At 44.7% G+C, this 26,836-nt stretch overlaps 1 protein-coding gene across 7 annotated transcripts in view; it reads right to left on the bottom strand.

Moving 5' to 3' along the window:
• The window catches only part of OSBPL8 (oxysterol binding protein like 8), a 351,787-nt gene that overhangs the window by 93,406 nt on the left and 231,545 nt on the right, over positions 1-26,836 (bottom strand). For 2 of the 7 annotated variants that reach the window (XM_075344917.1, XM_075344914.1), the window contains exon 1: positions 626-828. The exons of the other annotated variants lie outside the window; for them this stretch is intronic. The gene's annotated coding sequence lies outside the window, so the exon portion shown is untranslated. Of the gene's footprint in view, positions 1-625; positions 829-26,836 lie in introns of those variants that run through there. 7 annotated transcript variants of the gene reach the window in all.

Here is a 26,836-nt window from a genome sequence, read left to right on the forward strand (position 1 = left end):
ACATAACTGGTCACAATTTCTGCAAATTACAGATTATGCTTCTGATATATAAATAGCAAAAAACTTCACGTAAAGGACTATAATTAAAAAAACATACTAAGGTAGATGGTAAAAATGGCAGTGGGTTTGTAGGATGGGGTTGATAATTACAGGGGAAAAAAAGTCGCATACCCTATCTTTCATGCAGGATTTAATTACAAGCATGTACATAGCTTACAGAGGCAATAATCTAAAAGCAGTAGCACTACGCTTAAAAATACTACCACGGTGTCCTACGGCGAATACTTCAGGGACTACGTAACTATTTAGAGAAAGTTTCCATTTTTTTTTTTTTTCTATAAAGTATTCCTTGATTTTTTTTCTCCTACCAGTTACATGGACTAAAAAAAAGTCTACGAATGACGCCATAATCCTGGTGTCATTATACCAGGATATGAGTGAGACATCAGACACATTAAAGTAGGGAAATCTAAGGACCGGTAAGTTACCTAACCTCCTTCCACTAGTGTTCTCGCAAGCACACAATCCACTCGGACTACCCAGCACACTGGGGAAATCACTGCAGCGGTGACTGACACACACACACTGTTGCATGAATCAACAAGCAGTTGTGCTGTATACTTGCCTGCAGCTGTCAGCGGTTGGAATCAAGGACAGCAGAAATACACAAGGAAAACAGTGCTCATGTTGCGGGATTAGAGCTCTTATTCTCCAGGAGCACACATTCCTATGGAGAATTTCCCCTCCTCACCTACTAATCCTGGAGAGTGGGCATGCTTCTACTGAGAGGCAATGCCTGGCAAGAGCTGAAAGCTCTGGCTCTGTGTGATTATGGATGAGAGGCTACTCTCCAGGCACCCAGCTCCCTCCTCCGCTCCTCCCTTCTTAGATACGTGGACTTCTTCTCTGATCATATTTCCTTTCTAATGATCCAGGCAGCACACTGCCTTGCCACTATGTAAGCTAGGCAGGGCACGTAGGTCAGGAACTGCACTTCTGAGGCATCATTCCCCAGTAACGAGGGACAAAATAATGTTACCAAAACAACTTTGTGCCCCCCTTAAAATACGTTCAGTCCATCTGCATGGTCCAGATAAACAGCAAAAGCACTTACATACTGCAACAGATGGCATATGCCAGCGCCATGCCGATCCTCACCGAGAGCTCCATCATCATTAGACAAATGCGCCGTTATCTAGATTCTCACGTTTCCATTTAGACCAGTAACCTTTCTTTCCATAAATATACCAACGCCATCATTATACTCACTATATAAGTGGAACGTCTCACCCACAGTATATCACTACAGTATACTACGCCCATTGGGCTGCACTTTCATTACCGATAGGACCTTACAGAGGAACACTATTTAATTACTAATGAAATGGCTGCATAATAATCTGCTTAAACTTTGGAAGCTTCAGCTATCAGCCAGGCAGAGACTGAATACACTTGGGACACATACGTTCTCTCGATTTCTAGGCTGCATTCACACACCGCACTACCGCAAGCAATCTAGCCAGGGAGAAATAGAGCATGAATTTGCAGGTATCACCTAAGAGTTGCCACAAACGTAAGGGAGGTTTCCCATGAAAAAAGTTCATTTTAATCAATAGAGCTTGGAATAATATTAATTTCCACAATTGAATGTGTAAAAAAACAAAAAAAAACGTTCCTGTGCTGAGATAATCTTATATATGTACTGTGTAATGGCCGTGTCTGACCGTACAGGGACATAGTCTGATCATACCACATCTCCTGGGCAGGGGAGGATGTAAGAGAGTATAAAGACTTTACAGCACAGTCACAGCTAAGTCTTTTTGTGAGGTATACATTTTCCCTGCATGTTTTTAAAAAATGTTTTACTTCAAAGAAAGAATAATTTGTAATTCCGTGCTGTTATGTTTGCATTTATTTTTACATGCTCCCCTGTCCAGGAGCTGTGGTATGATCAGACCATGTCCCTGTATTGTCAGACACGACCATTACACAGTACATAGCAGGGGCACATTTACATAACATGCAAGTGTGGAAATTATTAAATTCCCAGATCTATTGATTAAAATGAAAATTGTTCATGAAAAATCCCCTTTAAGAATTCATTCATGGCTATAGTTTGGCAAGGCCGTTGGCAGTATGAGGCAATCGTACCATGGAGATTCATTCTTAGGCCTCGCACCCACTTGCGTATGGCATCTGATGCGAGAGCATCAAAAGATAGAGGAATAAGACAAGAAATCCTCCTGACACATACTGCCTTTGAAACTCTTTGATGAGAGAGGAGCAAAGATTCCTAGGACCCAGGTCCAGTGTCCACATCAATACACCTTGGCAGCCGGGCAAGGACAGAACAAATTTCATCGGCCAGCATTCAAATGTCAGCATCTTGGGCGTTACTATTATGCTCAAAAGTGCCAAAACATCATAACTAGTGATGAGCAAGCAATACCATGTTCAGGTCTTGTTAAGAGCAGTTAGATGCTTGCATGGGCTCGACTTGAGCACCTGAGTACAATGGAACTCAATGGGGGAGTCTACCATTTTTTCTGAGAAGTCTTCTGGAAAAATGCTTGAGTCCCCCATTGACTTCCATTATACTCAGGTGTTTGAGTAGAGTCCATTCAAGCATCAAAATGCTCTTAATGAGTATCAAGCATGGTAGTGTTCGCTCATCACTAATCATGGCATTGAGATGCGACATACATCATGAGATAGCGTTAGGACTAGCGTATAGTAGTGACGGGCGAACCCGAACTGTAAAGTTCGGGGTTCGTACCGAACACAGTGTTCGTGCACAGGATCCCAAACACGAGCTTTCTGGGAAGCTCGTGTTAGGCTAGTTTCACACATCCGGTTTCGCAGTTTTGCCTGATTCAGCGCACGCCAGTGCTGTGTGTACAGTACAATGGCAGCGTGACAAGCGCCGGTCACATGCTGTCATATCACTGGAGCATGTGACCATGTGATCCGGAAGTTGCGGCACTGCCATTGTAATGTATGCACTGTACTGGAGTGTGCCGAATCCAGCAAACTGGCGAAAAGCCGGATGTGTGAAACTAGCCTTACAATTCAAGTCCAGGGGCTGTATATAAAAAAAAAAAAAAAAAAAAAAAAAAAAAAAAAAAAGCACATTATTAAAAAACATTATGATCATACTTACTGCCCCCACGATGTGCCCTGCAAACTCTGTCTCCCGGTCGCTTCTGCTTCCGATCATTGCTGTGCTACCGGGTAACCACCAATGACTTACAGGACCTTCCATGAAGTCATAGTCAAGTGACCAGTCTGGCGTGAATGTTGTACAGACATCGGCTTACAGACTGGTCACATGGCTATGACGTAATTGAACGTCCTGTCAACTTCTGGGGATATTCACTGCACTGCTCGTCACTCGGCAGTCTTCGGCTCATGGACTCAATTGAACTTTGACTGTCACTGTGCGAGTCTCGCATCGCATCACCGGCCAGTGTTAGTCCGTGCCAGGTGATGCCGATGCGTGACTGCACAAGCCATACGCAAGTGGAACTCCGGCCTCAGTGTCAGCCTGCTTCTCTCTTTGTATAAATGCTGGTCTGTACAGAGCGATGAAGCAGAGCTGACAATGCCTTCTCTGCTTCTCACTCTGTATAGACCCTTGTCTGTGCAGAGTGATGAAGCAGAGCTGATTACCCGGGGGCACAGTAATGATCGGACATGGAAGCAGAAGCGGCCAGGAGACAGAGTCTGCAGGATGCGTCGCAGGACCTGGAAGTATAATGACAAGGTTTATTATGCTATTATACTATATTCTTTATTTTAAAGCCCCCCCCCCCCGGAACCATTCCATAACTGTAAAGCCCGAGTCTGGTGTTCAGAAGCAAGTTCACGATATCTCATAACCTGAACTTGATCTTTACTAAACATTTGGGCGAAGCTCCCGAACATTGGGGGTTCTCCCATCACTAGCGTATAGGCCACACTCATGCAATGTCAAGATGTTGCGGAGGCCTAGTAATCACAAGCAGCACCAAGGATGACACATCCAATTGCCAGCAGAGGAAGTGTACCCATGCCCTGGAGTAACACAGTGGACACTAGACCAGGGTACTGCAAATCTCTTTGCTCAACTCTTCCTCAGACACAATATGCATAGGGCCTAACAAGATAGACTAGCTAATGTATTGATCAATTCATTACTGCCCCATAACAACTTCCCGGTAATCTCTTATTTATGGGGTCCCTAACCAAATGTTACCTCTTTATGCGGTTTAAACCTGCTTGGGTATGGGAAGCCAGGGACCTGGCATACTGTCTAGAACACGCTAGGCCCTTTTTTTGCAATACTGATTTACTTTACGGACTGTTTCTATGGCAGATCACCTGTCATGCATGAAACACGTTCAATACAGTATATCTGAAAAGTGTTGTGTGCGCATAGCCACAAACCTTACTCCAGCTTGTGTATGGAATAGGATTTGTGGTGTAAGGCATGCTGCAGCTCATCATGACAATCGGCACTGCTATCCCTGTCATGCCCTTGGCCAAATCCAGTTTCACCCATTATGGCAGAGCTGCCCGAAACTGTCGTGAACACATTTCAAACTATCTTTTTACAACTATATCAGAAAACTGACCAGCAGCTTCGATAAATTTGATCAGGCGCCAACCGAAAAAACAGCATAAATACAAAAGCATATCCAGTGGCTCTCAATAATATAAGGTTACATTGTAGGCATTAAATAAAATGATCAGACAGACAAGATAGATTTCAATTAGGTCAGGTGACCATGTACACACAACATCTAACATTGATGTTGATCTATCAGTATAAGTATAAAGTGAATATTTCAGAGTAATCTTTTCACCATGGCTGATTTTCGGTTTTGTTTTTTTCCTTTCCATCTTCAGAGAGCTTTTTCAGTTCACATACAGTAGCCGTTTGAGGGTTTGGGTTTTTTGTGGGACGAGTTGAGCTTTTGAATGGCATTTATTTTATCATGATGCTATAAGTGGGAAAAAATTCCAAGAGCGTTGAAATTGCAAAAAAAAAAAAAGCTGCAACTTTACAATTTACTTATTATTTACAATATATACAATACAGGTAATACTGTATGATTCTCTAAGTCAGTACAATTATGCAGATACCAAACATGCATAGTTTTTTTTTTTATTTTAAGTGGTAAACAAGAAATCTGAAATTTGTAACAAAAAAAAAAAAAAAAAAAAACAAAGCAAGAAAAAAACAAAATTGTTGGCTGTATCTCCATTTTCCAAGACCGGCGATGCATTCAGTTTTGTGGAAAATGGGTACGTGAGGACTTATCTTTTGCGCTGTAAGCTGACAATTTTACTGATATGATTTTGGGCAAGATGAGATGTTTCTATCACCTCCTATTGCATTCTATTGCAATGTTATTGCAGGCAAAAAGAAAAAAAAAATTCTGGTGTTCAGATTTTTTTCTCATTATGCTATTCTCCAATTGGATTTATTCATGATATATTTTGATAGATAGGACTTTTATGAATGCAACAATACCTAATGTGTATTTTTTGGTTTATTTTATTTTTAATGGGGCAATAAGGTGAGCGATTTGAATTTTTTTTCTCCCTTTTTACTGTATTTAATCCCCGTAGGGAGCTTGAAGCTATGGCTATTTGACAGCTAGTGCTATACATAGCAGTGCATCAGCATTGCTATGTAAAGTGAAAATTACAATCAATCACCTATGAACGCCAGATAAATGCTGGCTTGCAAAGGAGTATTATAATGACAGGCATGGGAGGTCTTCAGCAGACCTCCAGCTGACATGACAACCAATCATCGCCCCGGAATCACGTCACGGGTGCACCGATTGACACATGTAATGATGCACCCCCCCACCCCACCAGTCTACACTTGTTAAATGTAAATGTCACTGTCAAAGATTGACATCGGCATTTACCAGTTAACAGCCACGGCTGTTAAAGGCACATAATGGATGATTAAATCAGCCATTAATTGCAGGAAAAGATTTGGGTTCTGCATGCGAGCCAGCATCAGACTCAGAGGCATGACATCTAATATATAAAGCTGTGTGTGTGTGTGTGTGTGTGTGTGTGTGTGTGTGTGTGTGTGTGTGTGTGTGTGTGTGTGTGTGTGCGTGTGTCCGGGATTGGCATCTGCACAGTCTCAGCTACAGCGACAAAATTTTGCACACTCACACTTCTTGACCCCGAGAGCGTCATAGGCTATGTTTTGAGGGGAAATTTTAACCCCGCGCTTTACAGTTGTTCACCAAAAAACCCACCTCCATTAAAGCAAATGGAGCTGGGAGCCACAGTGCAGCTAGAACTTCAGAAGAATGCGCATTCACGCCCTTATATGGAACGTTGGCGTGTCACAATGCAGCCAGGGAAAGAGACAGACACAGACAGGGTAAGAGTCAGACACAAAGAGACAGACTAAGACAAAGAGACAGAAAGGAAAAGAGAGGGAAAGAGAGAGACAGGTTAAGAGAGACTGAGACAGGTAAAGAGACAGACACAGACAGGTAAAGAGACAGACACAGACAAAGAGACACAGGGAAACAGACAGACAGGGAAAGAGAGGGTAAGAGACAGACAGGGTAAGAGAGGGAAAGAGAGGGACAGAGACAAACAGGGAAAGACACAGACAGCGAAAGTGACAGATAGATAGACAGGGAAAGATTGAGACAGACGGAGAAAGAGACAGACAGTCAGAGACAGACAGGGAAAGAGACAGACAGACAAAGAGATAGAGAGAGAGACAGAGAGATATACAGAGGGGGAGACAGACAGAGAATGGGAGAGAAACAAAGAGACAGTTACTATCCTGGGCAGTGGATAATGTGTGCAGAATACATTTTTGTTAATACATTCTATTTTGTTAACAACAGTTATTAACCCGGGCGAAGCCGGGTAGTACAGCTAGTATAACATAAATGTATGTCATTTGTTGTGAAGGGGTTAAAGGGAATTAAAGGTCAGACAATTCTGATTTGTTCCTAAGTTGATGTGACCTAAAACTATGTAGTCCGTTCACTTCAGAGCACAGAGTAGAGAGATTTCAGTCTAAGCTTTAAATGGCTCTGCCAGCAGCTGTGCAGCAGCGACATTAGCAAGTTTAGAGTGACTGGGGAATTGCATAGGTAGGAGAGCAGAGAGAGCACTTTGCAGACTCCACAAAGAAAAAGTAATGTATTGGCTTGTGACTTTAGCCAGATGGGCTAGGTGATAGGTATTCCATAGTGCTATATTACATTATTATATGATTAATTGCTCCCCTACACTACACTGACCCAGTCAGTGTCAGAAATTGTAACATAACTGATGGGAGGAAAGTCGCTAAACAACATTTACTATGGAGAAACTGTGGGCAGCGATTTATCCATCTTGAGACTGTATAAGTCTCTAGATCAGGGGTGAGGAACCTTTTTTTCTGTCAAGGGTTATTTGAACATTTACCAACATTCGGGGGCCGCACAACTTGAAAAATACACTGCTATATTTGGTCAAACCGTTAACTCACTGTGGCGGCTGGAGCTTCTACTCTTTGGTGCGGCTGTGATAGGCGATATTGATCTTGTTGCTTCTCAGAACTGCTTTACCAGCTTTGTGTTGCCTGGGACTGCTGAGGGCATATACATCACAGGAGACGCTGCAGGCATAATAAATCACAGGAGATGCTGGGGGCATATACATCACATGGGAGGGCTGAGAGGAATATACATCATTGGGGAGGCTGGGGTTCAAAGACCTCACAGTAGACATTGAGGGTATACACATCACTGGGGAGGGCTGGGAGGAATATACATCCCTAGGGAAGCTGGGGGCATAAACATCACTGGGGTATATACATCACTAGAGGGCACAGAGTTGGGGCACAAACATTGCTGGTGGTATATACAGCACTAAGGAGGCTGCAGGGGCACGCACAGAGGCCTGGGGAGGCTGCTGGGGCACGCACAGAGGCCTGGGGAGCCTGCTGGGGCACGCACAGAGGCCTGGGGAGGCTGCTGGGGCACGCACAGAGGCCTGGGGAGGCTGCTGGGGCACGCACAGAGGCCTGGGGAGGCTGCTGGGGCACGCACAGAGGCCTGGGGAGGCTGCTGGGGCACGCACAGAGGCCTGGGGAGGCTGCTGGGGCACGCACAGAGGCCTGGGGAGGCTGCGGGGGCACGCACAGAGGCCTGGGGAGGCTGCGGGGGCACGCACAGAGGCCTGGGGAGGCTGCTGGGGCACGCACAGAGGCCTGGGGAGGCTGCTGGGGCACACACAGAGGCCTGGGGAGGCTGCTGGGGCACACACAGGGGCCTGGGGAGGCTGCTGGGGCACACACAGGGGCCTGGGGAGGCTGCTGGGGCACACACAGGGGCCTGGGGAGGCTGCTGGGGCACACACACGGGCCTGGGGAGGCTGCTGGGGCGCACACACAGGCCTGGGAAGGCTGCTGGGGCACACACACAAGCCTGGGGAAACTGCTGGGGCACACACACAGGCCTGGGGAGGCTGCTGGGGCACACATGGAGGCTTGGGGAGGCTGCTGGGGCATGCGGGGTGGCTGCTGGGGCATGCGGGGTGGCTGCTGGGGCATGCGGGGTGGCTGCAGGGGCACAGACAGAGGTCTCAGGAGGCTGGAGGGGCTCAGACAGGCCTGGGGGCACAAACAAACCTGGGGGACACCGGGGCAGCGGCTCCTCTTCTGTGGGACAAGAGCGCATTGCAGACTTACACCACCCACAAAGTAATCTTCCAGTGTATGCATACGGCCCAGGGGCTGGAGATGCCCCATCCCTGCTGTAGATCGCGCTTTGTAGGCGGAGGGGGGCGGGCACTGAAGGTGGGAGTGTGAGCTGTGGGACAGAGGAAGTCCTGCTGATTGAAAAATGCAGTCTAGAGACACAGGGGAAGAGATAGCAGGAGGTTTAGAATAGTAATAATGATGATAAACCACAAGGATGCCTGCATGTGGCTGAAAGGAGCTAAAAAATAAAACTAAAGGGGACAGGTGGGATTGGGAAATCATAACAGGGAAAGGCAGATCTTTTTATTGTGCTGGAAACCCCCTCTAATGACACTTTTTGTTTCTATGGTAGATTCTAAGCTATAATAATCAAACACCAGTCAGCATGTTCTAGAGACATTATTGCCTTAGGCTATGTGCGCACTAGAGCTTTTTACCTGCGGATTTACCCGCGGATTTGCCCCGGAAATTTCTTGAGAAATGTCTGCAATCTTTGTGCAGACATTTCCCATGAAATTTAATGAGAAAAAAAAATAGTTGTGCGCACTGTGCGGATTTTTCTCAAGAAAATTTCTTGAGAAAATTTTCTCGAGAAACTTTCTTGAGAAAATGTGCATGTCCATTAATTTCCGCAGGTACCTGCGGTATTCCGGGGGTATTCCGCAGGTAGCAATGATGTGCGGTATACCACCGGAATAGCCGCGAATTACCTGCGGGAATGCTCATCGCTGCCTGCGGTTTTGCAGGAAGCGATGTCATTATGCCAGGAAGAGGAAGCGGAGCAGAGTAAACACAGACGTCGCACTCCCTGGACGCCGCACAGAAGCACTTCCGTGCGACCTCCAGGTGCCCGTGCAGTCTGTGTCCTGCTCCGGCCTCGCGGCTGCCTGCACTGCAGGGTGTCAGTGTCTGCCCGCAGTGTCAGCAGCCTGTCACGCGGCAGCGCAGGCAGACGCTGACATCCTGCAGTGCTGGGAGCCGCGGGGATGACGATCGCTGCTGTCAGGAGGTGAGATCATTACCTGCTGTGACGATCTCCTCCCTCCTGACGTCAGCGCTGTCACTGCTGTCTATGCCCGTCTCGCGAGCGGCCCGAGACTGTCACTAGCGGTGACGTCACGGGCTCTCGCGATACTTCTGACAACGTGGCGGGCATAGAAGTCAGTGACAGCGCTGACGTCAGCAGTACAGGAGATGATCACAGAAGGTAATGATCTCATCTATGCTCCTGATGGCAGCGCTCGTCATCCCCTGCAGTGACCTGAGCTGACCTATTGATGTTAGCTCAGGTCACTGCATTGCTCTCCCAGCCAATGGGGAACATTCTGTTCTTCATTGACTGGGACAGCCCCCCCCCCCCCCTTATTGGATTACGCCGGACGTGGAATTGATTGTGCTCTTTTCAATAAATTGGCTAAAGAGGGAATGTTTTGGGGAGTGTTTTTTCAAATAAAACTTTTTTTGTTGTCTATTTTTTAATTATTACTGACTGGGTTGGTGATGTCGGGTATCTGATAGACGCCTGACCTCACCAACCCCAGGGCTTGATGCCAGGTGACATTACACATCTGGCATCAACCCCATATATTACCCCGTTTGCCAACGCACCAGGGCGCGGGATGAGCTGGGGCAAAGCGCCAGGATTGGCACGTCTAATGGATGCGCAACTTCTGGGGCGGCTGCGGCCTGCTATTTTTAGGCTGGGGAGTGTCCAATAACAGTGGACCTCCCTAGTCTGAGAATATCAGACCCCAGCTGTCCACTTTACCTTGGCTGGTGATCCAATATGGGGGGGACCGCACGTTTTTTGTTTTAAATTATTTATATAATTTAAAATAACAGCGTGGGGTGCCCACTGTGTTGGATTATCAGCCAAGGTGAAGCTGCCAGCGGTGGTCTGCAGGCTGCAGCCGTCTGCTTTACCCTAGCTGGCTACAAAAAATGGGGGGACCTCACGTCGTTTTTTTTTAATTATTTATTTATTTTATGGCTAAATACAAGGCTAAGCACCCTTTAGTGCCACATGAAAGTCACTAAAGGGTGCCAGCTTAGAAAATGCAGGGAGGTGGAACATTATATAGGTTTTTCTCATCTATCTATCTATCTATCTATCTATCCCTCTATCTATCTATCCCTCTATCTATCTATCCCTCTATCTATCTATCTATCTATCCATCTATCCCTCTATCTATCTATCTATTCATCTATTCATCTATCTATCTATCCCTCTATCTATCTATTCATCTATTCATCTATCCATCTTTCCCTCTATCCATTATCTGTCTATCGATTATCTTTATTATTTATTGCAGGGACAAACCTGCGGTAAATCCGCGGCAAATCCGCGGCAAAACCGCATGCGGATTTGGTGCGGATTTTTTCCGCAGGTCCGGAAATCTTTCACTGGCAGAAGTTTCTCAAGAAATTTTCTTGAGAAACTTCACATTTCTAGTGCGCACATAGCCTTAAACCACTTATAATCATGGCACATTTCTCCAAAGTCAAATACTATGCAATGTTATATCTTTTTCGCTTCCATTAATTCAAGCCATTTGCTGTGCTCAGTAATAAATCTGCAATTACAATCGAAACACAGCAAGGCTGTTTATTCAACTTGCTAGTACATTTCTTTCTAGTATGACCAAATTTTCTAATTAGTATACTGTACATTTTAAAGGGAACCTGTCACTAGAATTTTCGCTATGAAGTGAAAAGAATCCCCTTCTGCAGCTCCTGGGCCGCATTCTAGAAAGGTTCATCCTGCTACTGGCCCCCCTTTCAGACCTAAATAAACACTTTATAAAATCTTACCTTTTGGTATGCTAATGAGCTTTCCTGGCCACGGGGGCGGGCTGTATTGCGTCAGTTATTCCCTGTCCTGCCGCGCTGTTCGCCGTCCCCCAGTGTTGATTGACACAGATGAGGCCGCCGCCCACATTTTCCACAGTGCTCCTGAAGTCTCACGCATGCCCAGTGTCACTATCGCGGGACTGAGCAGGCGCGAGATTATGGGTGGGTACTTGGATGACGCTGGTGATGACATTTTCATCACCAGCGTCATCCAAGTAGCCACCCATAATCTCGCGCATGCATGCGCAGTGGCACTATTGCTGGACAGCACATTGCAAATCACGAGTGTTGGTGATCTTATTGCGCATGCGCGAGATTATGGGCGGCTATTTTGAGGACGCTGGTGATGAAACTGTCATCACCAGCGTCATCCAAGTACCCGCCTATAATCTCGCGCCTGCGCAATAAGATCACCGGCACTGGCGATTTGAACAGTGATCAGTCCCGTGATAGTGCCACTGGGCATGCGCGAGACTTCAGGAGCACTGTGGAAGATGTGGGAGGCGGCCTCATCTATGTGTCAATCAACACTGGGAGACGGCGAACAGGAGAGGGAATAACGGACGCAATACAGTCCGCTCCTGTGGCCAGGAAAGCTCATTAGCATACCAAAAGGTAAGATTTTATAAAGTGTTTATTTAGGTCTGAAAGGGGGCCCAGTAGCAAGAGGAACCTTTCTAGAATGCAGCCCAGGAGCTGCAGAAGGGGATTCTTTTAGTTTAATAGCGAAAATTCTGGTGACAGGTTCCCTTTAAAATATCCTAAAAAAAAAAAAACTTGACCACAGAAAAATAGAAACACTATCAATAGAATGGAAGAAACATAATGCATATGCCAAGATGCATCCTCTGTGACAATTTTCTTTTTTTGGGCATTATGAAAAGTAACCTAAAAATATGTAAAATCTCAATCTAACAGCTAGCACATACCATGTCAAATATTAAAAATATTTCCTATGCCTAATGCAGTTTCCATGGAATCCCTGACGAGCGCGATAAATTTATAAACGCTTTAAGTCGGATATATTAGAAATGTAGAAAACGAATGATACTAAATACAATTACACTGAAGCTATAGGTATGCAGATAATGGTTTAGAAGGAGACGTGTGCCCATTTTCAGAATCTCCAGGTACGTGTAAGGAGCTAAGATTTCACAAAGGTGCATGAGTGGGAGTACAGGATATATATCTGGTTTACATGATGAAAAGGAAGGATTGGTTTCCCCTCACTAAGAATGTTGGAAAATCTCTGCATGATAATGAAAGCTTCCAATGCTCAACTCCAGTGCCTCGTTCTCCCCTGATCATCCAACAGAGAGAATTTATTATGCTGGAAACATGGCCAGCTCAGGTCATTGGATATTAAAGACTTAGGCTGCTTTCACACATACGGTTTTTGCCATGCGGCACAATTCGGCGCTGTGCAGAAAAAACACAACCTTTTTTTTTTTTGCCGACGGTTGCGTTGTTTCCCGCATACACTTGCATTAGCGCCGTATTGTGCCGCATGGCCTTGCGTTGCGTCCAGTTTTTGCCAGATGCGGCATATTTAGCCCATGCGGCGACCGGATGGAACGTTGCCTGGCCCTTTTTTTTGGTGCGGCTAAAAAACCGCATCGCGCCGGATCTGGCGCGATTCACAATACAAGCAATGCAAGCAATGCGGCAAAAACCCCATCCGGCCGCCGGATGTGGTTGTTTGCACTGCGCATGCTCAGTATCAAACCGCATCCGTCAAAAACCGGACAGGCCGCATGGAAAAACTTATGCAACGGATCCGTTTTCTTTCGCCACATCCGTTGCATATGTTTTTGAGCCGGATTGTGCCACTCAGCACAAACCGGATGTGTGAAAGCAGCCTTACCGTATGTACTCTGTTTCCTCACGTACCATGTCAGACCAATTTGTTTCAGTGCTTGTGTGACGCTGTTCACACCTATAAAACTCTGAGCTATATAAGTGTCAATGGGATTTTTTATTTATTCCACTGTGGTAAATAGTAGAAACCTTCTCATTTATTTTAAGAATTTACTACTCTCTTACCAGTTACAAATAATACATATAGGTAAATCAAATTAAAAAACATTTCAAGCTTATTACCCAATGTACAATAATGCATTTGCAGATCTTTAATAGAATTAACACGTATACCATGCTTACAAGTCAATCAGTACAAAAAAAATGTCCCTATCTTATACCATAGGGACATATTATACCGGTGAGTCGAGTCAGCACTTTTTAATCTAGTAAGCAGCAAGTTTTGTTCTCACATTAGGGTGTGATGTAGGTCTACATATTTTCCAATAAGTAGCACTATTTTGTGACAATTATATAAGTAAAAGGGACTTGACGCACTGCTACAGCACTGGAGTGATGCTTTAAGGCTAAGTACACAACGGCATTTAGATCTGATGCGAGAGCGTTATGCTAATGACCCTCGGCTTCCGCTCTGCTGCAACTGTGAGCCGAGTGCCATTATACTGTAATGCGAGACTGCGAATGGAACACAGCTGTGGAGGAGAAGGAGGGACCAATCTCCCCATCTCTTCCATTATCAGCAGATACGATTATCACACTGCACTCCGGTGTAATGCGAGTGCAGAGCAATGTTTCTCTAGCACCCATAGACTTGTATGGGTGCGAGTGAAAACAAATTGGATTCCACCCGCAGGATGCGGAGATTGTTTTCTCGGCCCGATTAGCGCTAAGAAAAAAAAAATCGTACATGGGAGCGGCCCCATAGGGTAACATGGGTCTGAGTGGAATGCAATTTTTTTTTGTCCTTAGCCTAAAGTTCCCTGTCCCCTGTCTTAGGGGTACTTCTCACATAACGAGATCGCTAGCGAGATTGCTGCTGAGTCACGGTTTTTGTGACGCACCAGTGACCTCATTAGCGATCTCGCTGTGTGTGACACTGAGCAGCGATCTGTCCCCTGCTGTGAAATCGCTGCTTGTTACACACTGCTCTGGTTCATTTTTTGGACGTTGCTCTCCCGCTGTGTTTGACAGCGAGAGAGCAACGATCTGAATGTGCAGGGAGCCAGCGGTAAGCTGTAATCAAGGTAAATATCGGGTAACCAAGCGAAGTGCTTTGCTTGGTTACCCGATATTTATCTTGGTTACTAGCGTCCGCCGCTCTCAGGCTGCCAGTGCCGGCTGCCTGCTCCCTGCACATGTAGCCGGAGTACACATCGGGTAAATAAGCAAAGCGGTTTGCTTATTAACCTGATGTGTACTCTCGCTACGAGTGCAGGGAGCCAGCGCTAAGCGGTGTGCGCTGGTAGCCAAGCTAAATATCGGGTAACTAAGCGCTTGGTTACCCGATATTTACATTAGTTACCAAGCTCGGCATCGCTTCCACGCGTCGATGGGGGCTGGTCACTAGTCGCTGGTCAGATCTGCCTGATTGACAGCTTACCAGCGATCATGTAGCGACGCACCAGCGATCCTGACCAGGTCAGATCACTGGTGGGATAGCTGGAGCGTCGCTAAAGTGTGACGGTACCCTAATACTCATCTTCCACCATCTTTATCTGTTATCAGCGTCAATGGTCTTTTGAAGTTTGTGAACTGATGGCAGCTCCAGTGCTCATGAACTGAGCTGGAGGTCACAACTCAATACAACTCTCATTCTGGCTCTCAGAGTTGCATTGGGCGCCTGTGACGTAACTTCTGACTTCCAGCTAGTCAGAAGTTAGTCACAAGATGGTGCCACAAGGCCGGAGCAACACTGAAAAAGGATAACAAAGCTTGAGGGTGAGTATAAGACAGGAACATGGGACTTAAATTTACAACACTCTAATACAAGGTGAAAAAAAAAAGGGTTGGGCTATTGCTTTAAAGGGAATCTGTCACAGTGTATATACAATGTGTATATATCTGTGGACAGCATGATATAGAAAAGGAGAAGTTTGGCAGAGTGATATCGGTTTACTAGCAAAGATTCAGTTCAACTTGCATTTTATTCATTGAAATCCCGGATGTTTGCATACGAGTCCAGTGGGCGGTCCAACTTAGTGATTGACAGTTATCTCTGTATGCACAGTCACAAAGGGAAGACTGTCAATGAACAGGATCGCCCACTGAACTCATATGTGTATAAACACAAGGGAATTCAGATAATACAATGCAAGATTTTCGATAACTATTTCCAGAAAAGCATAATCAGTCTGATCAGCTTCCCCTGTTCTATAACATCAAGCCTACAGATCATAAAGCAGTTTCATGTGACAGGTTACCATTAAATTTCCATGAAGGTGAATTGTCAGACAGATGTGTTGTCATGGCAACAAAGCAGCTTGTAACTTCAATGGTCATTAGTCAACATGCAGTGAAATAGCTTTCATATAAGTAGTTTCGGTTATTGTCATTCAAGCTGAAAAAGTACAACAAATCACTACTTCAAATTTGGCATCATGGATACAATAACAGAAATAAGTATCTATTGAGAAATTATGGAAACAACCACCACAAATCTATGGCATAAGGCCACTTTACACGCTGCGATATCGGTACCGATATCGCTAGCATGGGTACCCGCCCCCATCAGTTGTGCGACACGGGCAAATCGCTGCCCGCGGCGCACAACATCGCCCGGACCCGTCACACTACTTACCTGCTCTGCGGCGTCACAGCGACGTCACTAAGTGGCCGCCCAATCAAAGCGGAGGGGCGGATATGAGCGGGACATAACATCCCGCCCACCTCCTTCCTTCCGCATTGCGGGCGGCGGCAGGTAAGGTGAGGTTCCTCGCTCCTGCGGCGTCACACGGAGCAATGTGTGCTGCCGCAGGAGTGACGAACTACATCGTACACGCTCCAGCAGCGATATTTGAGAAGGGACCCCCATGTCACCAATGAGCGATTTTGAACGTTTTTGCGATGATTCAAAATCGCTCATAGGTGTCACACACAATGACAACGCTAATGCGGCCGGATGTGCGTCACAAATTCCGTGACCCCAACGACATCGCATTAGCGATGTCGTAGCATGTAAAGCGGCGTATATTCTTCGACTCTGGCAGCGCAACATGTTCTCAGAGCAATAAAGTGAAGAAACCTTTTTGGAATGGTATAAGACCCAATAAGTAGCAAGAGAGCAAGGAAATATACAATATTAAACCGTATATTATTTAAAAACCATTCTGTGTATTTACACGCTAAAAATTGTTGGCAACCTTTTGTTAAAGTAAGAAAAACCTCAACGGTCAATGAAATATCTTGGAACTCACAAAAGTATGGTAATTTTCAATTTATTGAATATCAACTAATGAATATCAAACATTGCTTTTGAATTGTAGTTCAAGAGAAAAAATTAATGAAAATGGCCTGGACAAAAATGATTGCATCCTTAACCTAATTGTGATTCTAGTCACTACTTACCGGCAGTGTAGACGAAAGAGTAGTCAGACAAGCCGGGGTAAGGTAACATGACAACACGTCACGACACAGGGAATAAACAGAAGCGCAGTCAAGTCATAGGCTGAGGGTCAGAATTCCAGGAGAGTATGTATAGATTCAGGGAGCAGACAGAGACGTGGTCAGGGAACAGTCCAAGGTCCAAAGCCAGGAGGTAATGACAAAAACAGGGAGCGGGCAGAGACGTAGTCAGATAATGGTCCGGGGTCAAGAAACTTAGATTAGAACACAGGCACAAACACAAGCCAAGAGCACAACTGCAGAACCTGAAAGTACGACTGGTGAGGTTCTGGGAGAGCATACCCAGTAAAGAAACAGAACAATTACCAGGAAGGTGGAACACCTAAGCAATCAGTACCTCCCAGAACCTGCATGGAATCCTGTGCTGTCAAATAATCTGCCAGCAAGGTATCACAACTACAAGATTATAATTTTGTTTTTCTCACTGAGAGCAATCAATCAAGTACTCAGCACAGCAGAGCATCTACAAATGCAAAATGTTCTGCACAGAGGAATAGTGCCACTGCTGGCTCTGTAGTGCAGCAGAGCATCATCTGAGTACAAGATGCTCCGCACAGAGGAATAAGGATACTAACATTTTGTCGTACAAGCATTTGAGGAGGAATGAGCAGACCGGTTGAAGTTTTGGTTTGGCGGGTTCAGTTTGGTACAAACACTGAACCACGGGTTGGATCATCTCTAATACTGAGGCAAACAAATGTTTTCTGTAACTCTCAGAGACTTCTGCACTTGTCTACAAGTACAAGTGCATCTCAATAAATTAGAATATCTTCAAAAAGTTAAATTTATTTCAGCAATTCAATACAAAAAGGGAAATGCATATATTATATAGAGGCATTACATACAGAGTGATCTATTCCAAGTGTTTGTTTCTGTTATTGTTGATGATTATGGCTTACAGCCAATGAAACCCCAAAAGTCATTATCTCAGAAAATTAGATTATATAACACCAACTGAAAAAAAATATTTTTAACTCATAAATGTTGGCCTACTAAAAAGTATGTACAGTAAATGCACTTAATACTTGGTTGGGGCTCCTTTTGCATGAATTACTGCATCAATGTGGTGTGGCCTGGAGGCGATCAGCCTGTGGCACTGCTGAGGTGTTATGGAAGCCCAGGTTGCTTTGATAGCAGCCTTCAGCTCGTCTGTATTGTTAGGTCTGGTGTCTCATCTGCCTCTTGACAATACTCTATAAATTGATTCTCTATGAGGTTTAGGTCAGGCGAGTTTGCTGGCCAATCAAGCACAGTGATACTGTGGTCATTAAACCAGGTATTGGTACTTTAGGCAGTGTAGACAGGTGCCAAATCCTGCTGGAAAAAGGAAATTTCCATCTCCAAAAAGCTTGACAGCAGAGGGAACCATGAAGTGCTCTAAAATTTCCTGGTAGACGGCTACGCTGACTTTGGTCTTGATAAAACACAGTGGACCTATACCAACAGATGACATGGCTCCCCCAAACCATCACTGATTGTGGCAACTTCACACTAGACCTCAAGCAGCTAGGATTGTGGCCTCTCCACTCTTCCTCCAGACTCTGGTACCTTGATTTCAAATGAAATGCAAAATTTTCCTTTCATCTGAAAACAATACCTTAGACCACTGAGCAACAGTCCAGTTCTTTTTCTCCTTGGCCCAGGTAATACGCTTCTGGCATTGCCTATTTGTCATGAGTAGCTTGACACAAGGAATGCAACAGTTGTAGCCCATGTCTTGGATACATCTGAGCGTGGAGGCTCTTGAAGCACTAACTCCAGCAGCAGTCCACTCCTTGGGAATCTCCCTTAAATTTTTGAATGGCCTTTTCTTAACAATCCTATCAAGGGTGCGGTTATCCCGGTTGCTTGTGCACCTTTTTCTACCACACTTTCCTTCCACTGAACTTTCCATTAATATCCTTGGATACATCACTCTGAACAGCCAGCTTCTTTAGCAATGACCTTTTGTGGCTTACCCTCCTTGTGGAATGTGTCAATGACTGCCTTATGCATATAGAGGTACACTGCACACTCAATGTGATGAATAATGTTTTAATTTATTGAAAATTCAAAAAAACCATGCAAAGGAAATGAACTAAAGACAGAAAATAGCTCTGACGTTGCGGCCACAGGCCTTGTTCACAGAGTCTGTCACTAATAGTTCTGTATTCCAGGGAGAATGCTGGATCAATATAGAGGTAGTAGTTGCATATAGGGTATGGATGGGATAACAGGAACGCCTGGGATGTATTCCCTGAGCCTGTGTGGACGCCGGCACTCACGTGCCTTGGCTGTATAGGACGGCCCTATATTGATCCAGCATTCTCCCTGGAATACAGAACTATTAGTGACAGACTCTGTGAACAAGGCCTGTGGCCGCAACGTCAGAGCTATTTTCTGTCTTTAGTTCATTTCCTTTGCATGGTTTTTTTGAATTTTCAATAAATTAAAACATTATTCATCACATTGAGTGTGCAGTGTACCTCTATATGTATACTGAAGGGTTCTTCCCATTCACTAGCACCTCGCCCTCAAATTAGTGTGCACGCCCCTCTTTCCTAATGACTGCCTTATGGACATCTGTCAAGTCAGCAGTCTTCTCCATGATTGTGTAGCCTACTGAACCAGACTAAGAAACCATTTTAAACGCTTAGGAAGCCTTTGCAGGGGTTTTGTGGTAATTATTCTAATTTTCGGGGATAATGATTTTTGGGTTTTCGTTGGCTGTAAGCCATAATCATCAACATTAACAGAAATAAACACGTGAAATAGATCACTCTGTTTGTAATGACTCTATATAATATATGCGTTTCCCTTTTTGTATTGAATTACTGAAATAAATTAACACTTTGATGATATTCTAACTTATTGAGATGCAATTGTATTTTTATCCCATCATAAGCAAACTGCTCCAGGTGTCTCATGTGTGAAAGTGCCTTGTCCAGACTGCATATTTTAAGCTCTTTCCACAGATGTTCAATAGGATTTAGATCAGGACTCAGAAAAGGTTACTTCAGAAAAGTCCAATGCTTTTCTCTTATCCATTCTTGGATGTTTTTAGTTACGATTTTCAGTCAATATCCTGTTGGAGGACCCATGACCTCCAGGGAGGTTGGCTACCGTCTAACAGACCATAAGTTTCTAAATAATACATGTAGATGTAATTACAACAGGTTGTTTGGGGATGGTCTATATAGTCTTTACCTTTAACGTTAGTCCATAATTTTCTTTCTAATACCCGGAGATAACTCTCTCCTTAGTTCATGTTCAGTATACTACATTACATGATAACAAACAGCACAGTGACTACTTTTTACCCAATAAATATGCAGACTGAATGATTACAAATTTGTTGACACTTGTAATGCTAATTACAGGACACACCTTAATTTAGCATGTTCCTGTGGTCAAATTATATTCAATCTTTTCCAGGAGAACCATCAATTTTGTGCAGGTCATTTTAATTAGGTTTTATTTTTGATTTCCGTTGAACCAAAATTCAACAGCAATATCTGATTTACATTAGTTGATATTCAGTAAATTGAAAATTACTCAGCAGTTTCAAGTTATTTCAGTGTTTTTTTTTTCTTTAACACAAGGGTACAAAATGTTTTGTCCATGTGTGTATATACAGAGGTCTGCTGCAATGCATGTAATGCTTCGCAATAGAGGAAGAATAACAGACAGCCAGTTATAAATACCCCATATTAAAAAGACTAATATTCCAACATCTGTCAAATCAGCTAGCATATAAATACATCAATGACAGGAAAAAGTCAGTGAAATGTCTTAGAAAGTTTCAATCAGAGCAGACTCCATTACAATCAATTATTACCGGCCCACGCAATGCTGGCATGGTTACCAAACCATAATATAATTGAGCACTTGTGAGATAAAATGACCGTCTGTTCCCACTCTGTTGCTGCTACTAAACTATATAGGAGAAGACGACTTTGTTGAGTAATTCTTAGGAAATACGAGCCGCATTGAATAAAATGATTAATCTAAATGACTTTGCTGTGCGGCGTGTAGAATACGGTATGTTGCAATGCTATATTCATCCAGAGAGAAAAGTGCGAGTTAAAATCATTTATAGGCATACAACTCGGAACATTTCACAACCAAAATGTAACCAGGAGAATGGGACATGTACTCCGCATTTATTTTGTGAGGGTTTTGGTTCTATAAAGTAAATTTATTATGAAAGCAAACTATATATGTGGAAAGTGGACCACCGAATCAGTGTCCTTGTAGACTATCGCATTTCAAAACCGTGGCCATCTTGTGACCTTTCAGAACACACAAAAGTCTATTGTGAACACGGTAGAAGCATTTTCAGCAATTTGTTTTAAACTGTCCATTTTCCTAAGCTCAGCTCCAGAGTGACAGGAGACTAGTTATTAGGTATCCTAAAAGCAGAGCACAGAAATAGAGGAGAGACACACACACTGAAGCAGCAGAAAGGAAAACATTTCAACTGTATGGAAAATATTTAATAATTGAAATAGGACAGTGCTGCTGCAAATCAGGTACTAGGGTAAAACAAGACCACTTGCCAGAAACAGAAGTATCCACGTGTGTCACTCTTCCTCTAGCACTGTGCAGCAGCACCCCCCTCTTCCCCTCCACTGTCCATAGACATCTATGAGTAGTAGCTGGAGATGAGAGAATCAATTCACAAGGTCTCTAATATGGTAGCTAGGGTCAGTATTCTGTGACCCCTAGATGGGAAGGTGTGCAAGTTGTTTACCACCTGACTGCATCTGGGACTCCTTTTTTGATTACCTGCGGTACATCATCGCTGTAGGGGTTCTCACACTTACAGCATGACGTTGCGACATGCTGGCCAATCTCAAGAAGTGCCATGGATGCCATCAGATAGGAGGCAGTTCTTAGAGCTCCTGTCCATCGTCCAAGGGATACTGAACTGGCCATGGGACTAGCGTCTTACGAATTTTGCTCAGTAACTATAACCTAATCTCTTAATGGAAGATGGAAGACAATAATTACTACTAGTGATGAGTAAGCAGTACTATGCTCGGGTGCTCAGTACTCGTAACGAGCAGTTGGTGCTCGAATGGGCAAGACTTGAGTACCCAAGTATAATAGAAGTCAATGGTGGACTCAGACATTTTTACAGGAAATCATCCCGAAAAATGCTTGAGCTGCCAATGACTTCTATTATAATTTGGTACTCGAGTCACACCTGTCTGAACAGACAACTTTTTGTTACGAGTACCGAACATCCGAGCATGGAAGTGCTCGCTCATCACTAATTACTATGTATCATTCCAAAAGCAAATAGGACTTTCAAATGTTTTCCAGTGTGGATGGAAGGGTATACAGCTTCCTAATAAGTATCTATCGTTTGTTATTATTTTGAAGAGTTCCCCAAGGCCTCTTTCCTCACATCAGGTTTTTGCCATCAGTCACAATCTGTTTTGTGACTGATGCAACGGATCTGTCGCAGATTGTGGTAAAACTGATGCGACGAAGCCTGTAAAAATACAGATCCGTCGTGCCACTTTTTTTTTCATGTGAAAGGTTATTTGCTATTAGAAACCTATATGAACCCATCCCAGGGGGAGAGAGAGCGAAAGAGAGGAGAGAGCGAGCTAGAGAGGAGAGAGCGAGAGAGGGTGAGAGAGCGAGAGAGGGTGAGAGAGCGAGAGAGGGTGAGAGAGCGAGAGAGGGTGAGAGAGCGAGAGAGGGTGAGAGAGCGAGAGAGGGTGAGAGAGCGAGAGAGAGGAGAGAGCGAGAGAGGAGAGCGAGAGAGAGGAGAGCGAGAGAGAGGAGAGCGAGAGAGAGTTGAGCGAGAGAGAGTTGAGCGAGAGAGAGGAGAGCGAGAGAGAGGAGAGCGAGAGAGAGGAGAGCGAGAGAGAGGAGAGCGAGAGAGAGGAGAGCGAGAGAGAGGAGAGCGAGAGAGGGTGAGAGAGCGTGAGAGCGTGAGAGAGAGCGAGAGAGAGGAGAGAGAGCGCGCGAGAGAGAGAGCGAGACAGATTTCTGACTAGAAATGATTTTACACCTCATCTGAGCATGCTCGGTTGAAAAAAACGGATGCGTCACCAGAATCAGTCATTTGACAGATTGCGACGGATTCTGCGCCCATAGGTTTCCATTGTAACAAACGACGGATGCCGACGGATCCGTCGCTGTCCATTTATTCGACGCAAACAAAAAAAAATGTTCATGTGGAAGTCGGGTCCGTCACCCGGACAAACATTTTACGACGGATCCGTCGCACGATGGATGAAACGTGAGGCAATTCGTCGCAATCTGTCACTAATACAAGTCAATGAGAAAAAATTAGATCCAGCGTGGGATCCGTTTTTTTTCACAAAACGACGGATTGTGACTGATGGGAAAAAACTAATTGTGAAAGGGGCCAAAGGAACTGACATTTCCCACTGATGCCCTTTCAGGGGCTGGCTGCAATGTCTAAGTAATAGGGCTGGGCAGACCCGGACTGTAAAAGTCTGGATCCGCGCAGTTTCACAGTTGCCTGGGTGCTGGACTCAGGCCCGGGACTCAGCTGTTTGATCCGAATCTTAAAAAAAAAAAAAAAAAAAAAAAAAAAAAACAAGGAAAAATAAAAAAAAAAGAATGAAGTGAGCGCTTCATACTTACCAAGGCTCCGGCCGGCTATCTGCTGCTCCACCACTGCTCCTGCTGCCTCCCTGTGCCGCTCATTTGATATGCACGGCTTTCCCTGTCCGCTGGATGGCCTGGCATCTGTGATTGGTTGCAGTCAGACGTGCCCCCAGCATGTGTGACACGTCTCCCTGCATTCAGTCATCATGGCTCATTCAGTCTCTGGCGCTCACAGCTCACATGTAACAGAGCTGAAACGCCATGGGACCTCGTGTGGATTACGTCGGACCTGCAGGGTGTGTTGGAATTAATAAAGTGGTGAAAGAGGGTGTTTTTTTTGTCTTCTATTTCAAATAAAGGATTTTTTCTGTGTTTAAGTTTATTTACTGTCACTTAAGGCTGCTCTACACCTTACAATTTCTCGTGCAATCTTATTTGCGATCGCACCCGCCCCCATCGTTTGTGCGTCACGGGCAATTTCTTGCCCATGTCGCACAATGTTGTAACCCCCGTCACACATACTTACCTTCCAAACGACTTCGCTGTGGGCAGCGAACATCCACTTCCTGAAGGGGGAGGGACGTTTGGCGTCACAGAGCGGCCGGCCAATAGAAGCGGAGGGGCGGAGATGAGCGGGACGTAAACATCCCCACCACCTCCTTCCTTCAGCATTGCCGGCGGCCGCAGGTAAGCTGTGTTCATCGTTCCCGGGGTGTCACACGGAGCAATGTGTGCTGCCGCGGGTACGATGAACAACAGGACGTGCGATATTTAGAAAATGAGCGACGTGTCAGCGATGAACGAGAAGGTATTTCTGCTCGTTCATAGCTGTCACACGCTACGATATCACTAACGATGCTGGATGTGCATCACTTACGACGTGAGCCTGCCGACATCTCGTTAGATATATCGTAGCGTGTAAAGCCGGCTTTACGGGTTGTGATGCGGGAGTCTCAGACGCCTGTACTATAACTAACCTAGGGTTAAATAGAAGCTGTGCGCTGTTATTAACCCCTCATTACCCTGACTGCCACCACACCAGGGCATTCGGGAACAGCCAGTAAAGCTCTGAGCTTTTCACATCTAATAGATGCGGCAATTCCGAGCGGCTGGATGCCGATATTCTCTTCAGCCTGAGAAAACCAGCCCCAAAGCTGCATTTATCTTAGCTGAATATAAAAACTGGGGTGACCGCATGTGGTTTTTTTTTTAAAAAATTTTTTTTTAAATAATAATAATAAAAAAGCAGCCGCATGCGGTTACTCTTCTTTTGATACCCAGCCAAGATAAGCACAGGGCTGCAGCCTGTAGCTGTGGGCTTTGTCTGTGCTGGGTGTCAAAATATCGAGGGGGGGGGGGGGACCCTGCTCCAACTGTTTTATTTAATTTTATACCGTGATACAGCCGGTAGACGCTACAGTGTACCGGCTTCCTTCCAGGTGTGACGTCATTTCAACATGCCCCTATCACATGATGTATCACATGATCGGGGCATGTTCAAAATGCCGTCTGATGTTTCCAACCAGGGGGAGTGCAGGGGCCCCCTTGCATGATTATGGTGGTTGAGAGGAAACATTACCACGCCCACCAACCAAGCCAGTCACGCCTACTAACCTGGAATGAGTCCATACATTCTAAGCTCTCAGTAGATGCTAGAGTATATGGGTTCCTTTAGTTATACTACTTTCCCCGTCCACTGCGCATGCTCCCATATCTCTATCCTGCCTACCACAGTTTTTAATCTCTGGATTCTGAACCCCTTTGACTTAAATGGGGGCCGGAATCCGGAGCGGATCTGGGGTTTTGTTTTTTGTTTGTTTTTTTTTGTTGTTTTTTTTTTAAAGTGAGCACGCCGTTCCCGTTTTTTTTGCAAGTCCGCCCAGCTCTACTAAGTAGCTTGCAGCAAAGGGTTAGCCATTATGCCTGTCACCACAAACCTGAAAAAAATCTCCATTTACAGAAAACAGTCCTCTGGAACATGGGGATGTAGCAATCTTATTCTACTACTTCTCTCCTTATGCCCATTATAGAAATCCTGTTTGCAAAACATCTAACAGGAATTTGTGGATAACGCAATTTCTTAATAGTTAATGGGTAGCTAAACAGTAGCTTCTTTTAAAGAACACATTGTATAAATATGCCATGAAGGCGGGTGTGAAAGTATTTTTAAATTAATACAATACATTTATTGTTCCAGGGTTCTTATGCAATACATAAACAGAAATATCACGTGCTGCAGGACTTCATAATTAGGACCAGCATCCAGAAACAAGAAAGGAACTGGAACGGTTTCCAGGAACGAGCAGAAAGACAAGGATAAGTGACTTGTATCTATCTATTATGTCAAATCTGTTTCACGCTCCATGTCCTTGTACCATGAAATGTGCCGACCACCAAGGAATAGAAGGAAATACTGACATTTAAGAGCATTTTGCATTTACTTGTATGAAGTGGAACAATTGTGTGTAGAATTCTTGTTCTTAGCGGCACGGTGGCTCAGTGGTCAGCACTGTAGTCTTGCAGCGCTGGGGTCCTGGGTTCTAATCCCACCAAGGACAACATCTGCAAGGAGTTTGTATGTTCTCCCCGTGCTTGCGTGGGTTTCCTCCGGGTTCTCCGGTTTCCTCCCACACTCCAAAGACATACCGATAGGGAAGTTAGATTGTGAGCCCCAATGGGGACAGTGTTGCCAATGTGTGTAAAGCGCTGTGGAATTAACGGTGCTATATAAGTGAATAAATATTATTATATTATTTCCAAGTTCCAAGCTTTTGGCCACTACTGAACCACCCACTTCTGATAAGCAACAGTGCCCCTTGTAAAAAAAAACCCAAAAAAAACAAACCACCATATTCATAATTCAGTGTAAATCTATGCATACTTAGAATGAGGCTCCATAGACTTGCATTAAGAAAGCGGCTTGCAGATTATGCATAAGCTCCTGTATGAGCCGGTTAGTCTGTTTGCAGGTCACGTCGGCTAGGGGAAGACTGGCATGGTGCTGAAAACCGCGATCGGTAAATATTTTAATGCACGTGCGCATCATTACCTAAGTAATTAGGATGGTATACATATACTCTACATATACTTGTGCAAAACACATCTTTATATATAAAAAAAAGTGTATATTGTGGTAACTGACTAGAGAATTGCAGGAAATTCTACTTTTCTACCATTTCCCTGCTAAGCTTTAAGCAGAACACGGGCTGTAATTTTCGCAGGCCTGAATTCTGCCATTAGAGTAACATCGGC

This window comes from Anomaloglossus baeobatrachus, chromosome 4 (assembly GCF_048569485.1).
Source record: "Anomaloglossus baeobatrachus isolate aAnoBae1 chromosome 4, aAnoBae1.hap1, whole genome shotgun sequence".
Taxonomy (NCBI): Eukaryota; Metazoa; Chordata; class Amphibia; order Anura; family Aromobatidae; genus Anomaloglossus; species Anomaloglossus baeobatrachus.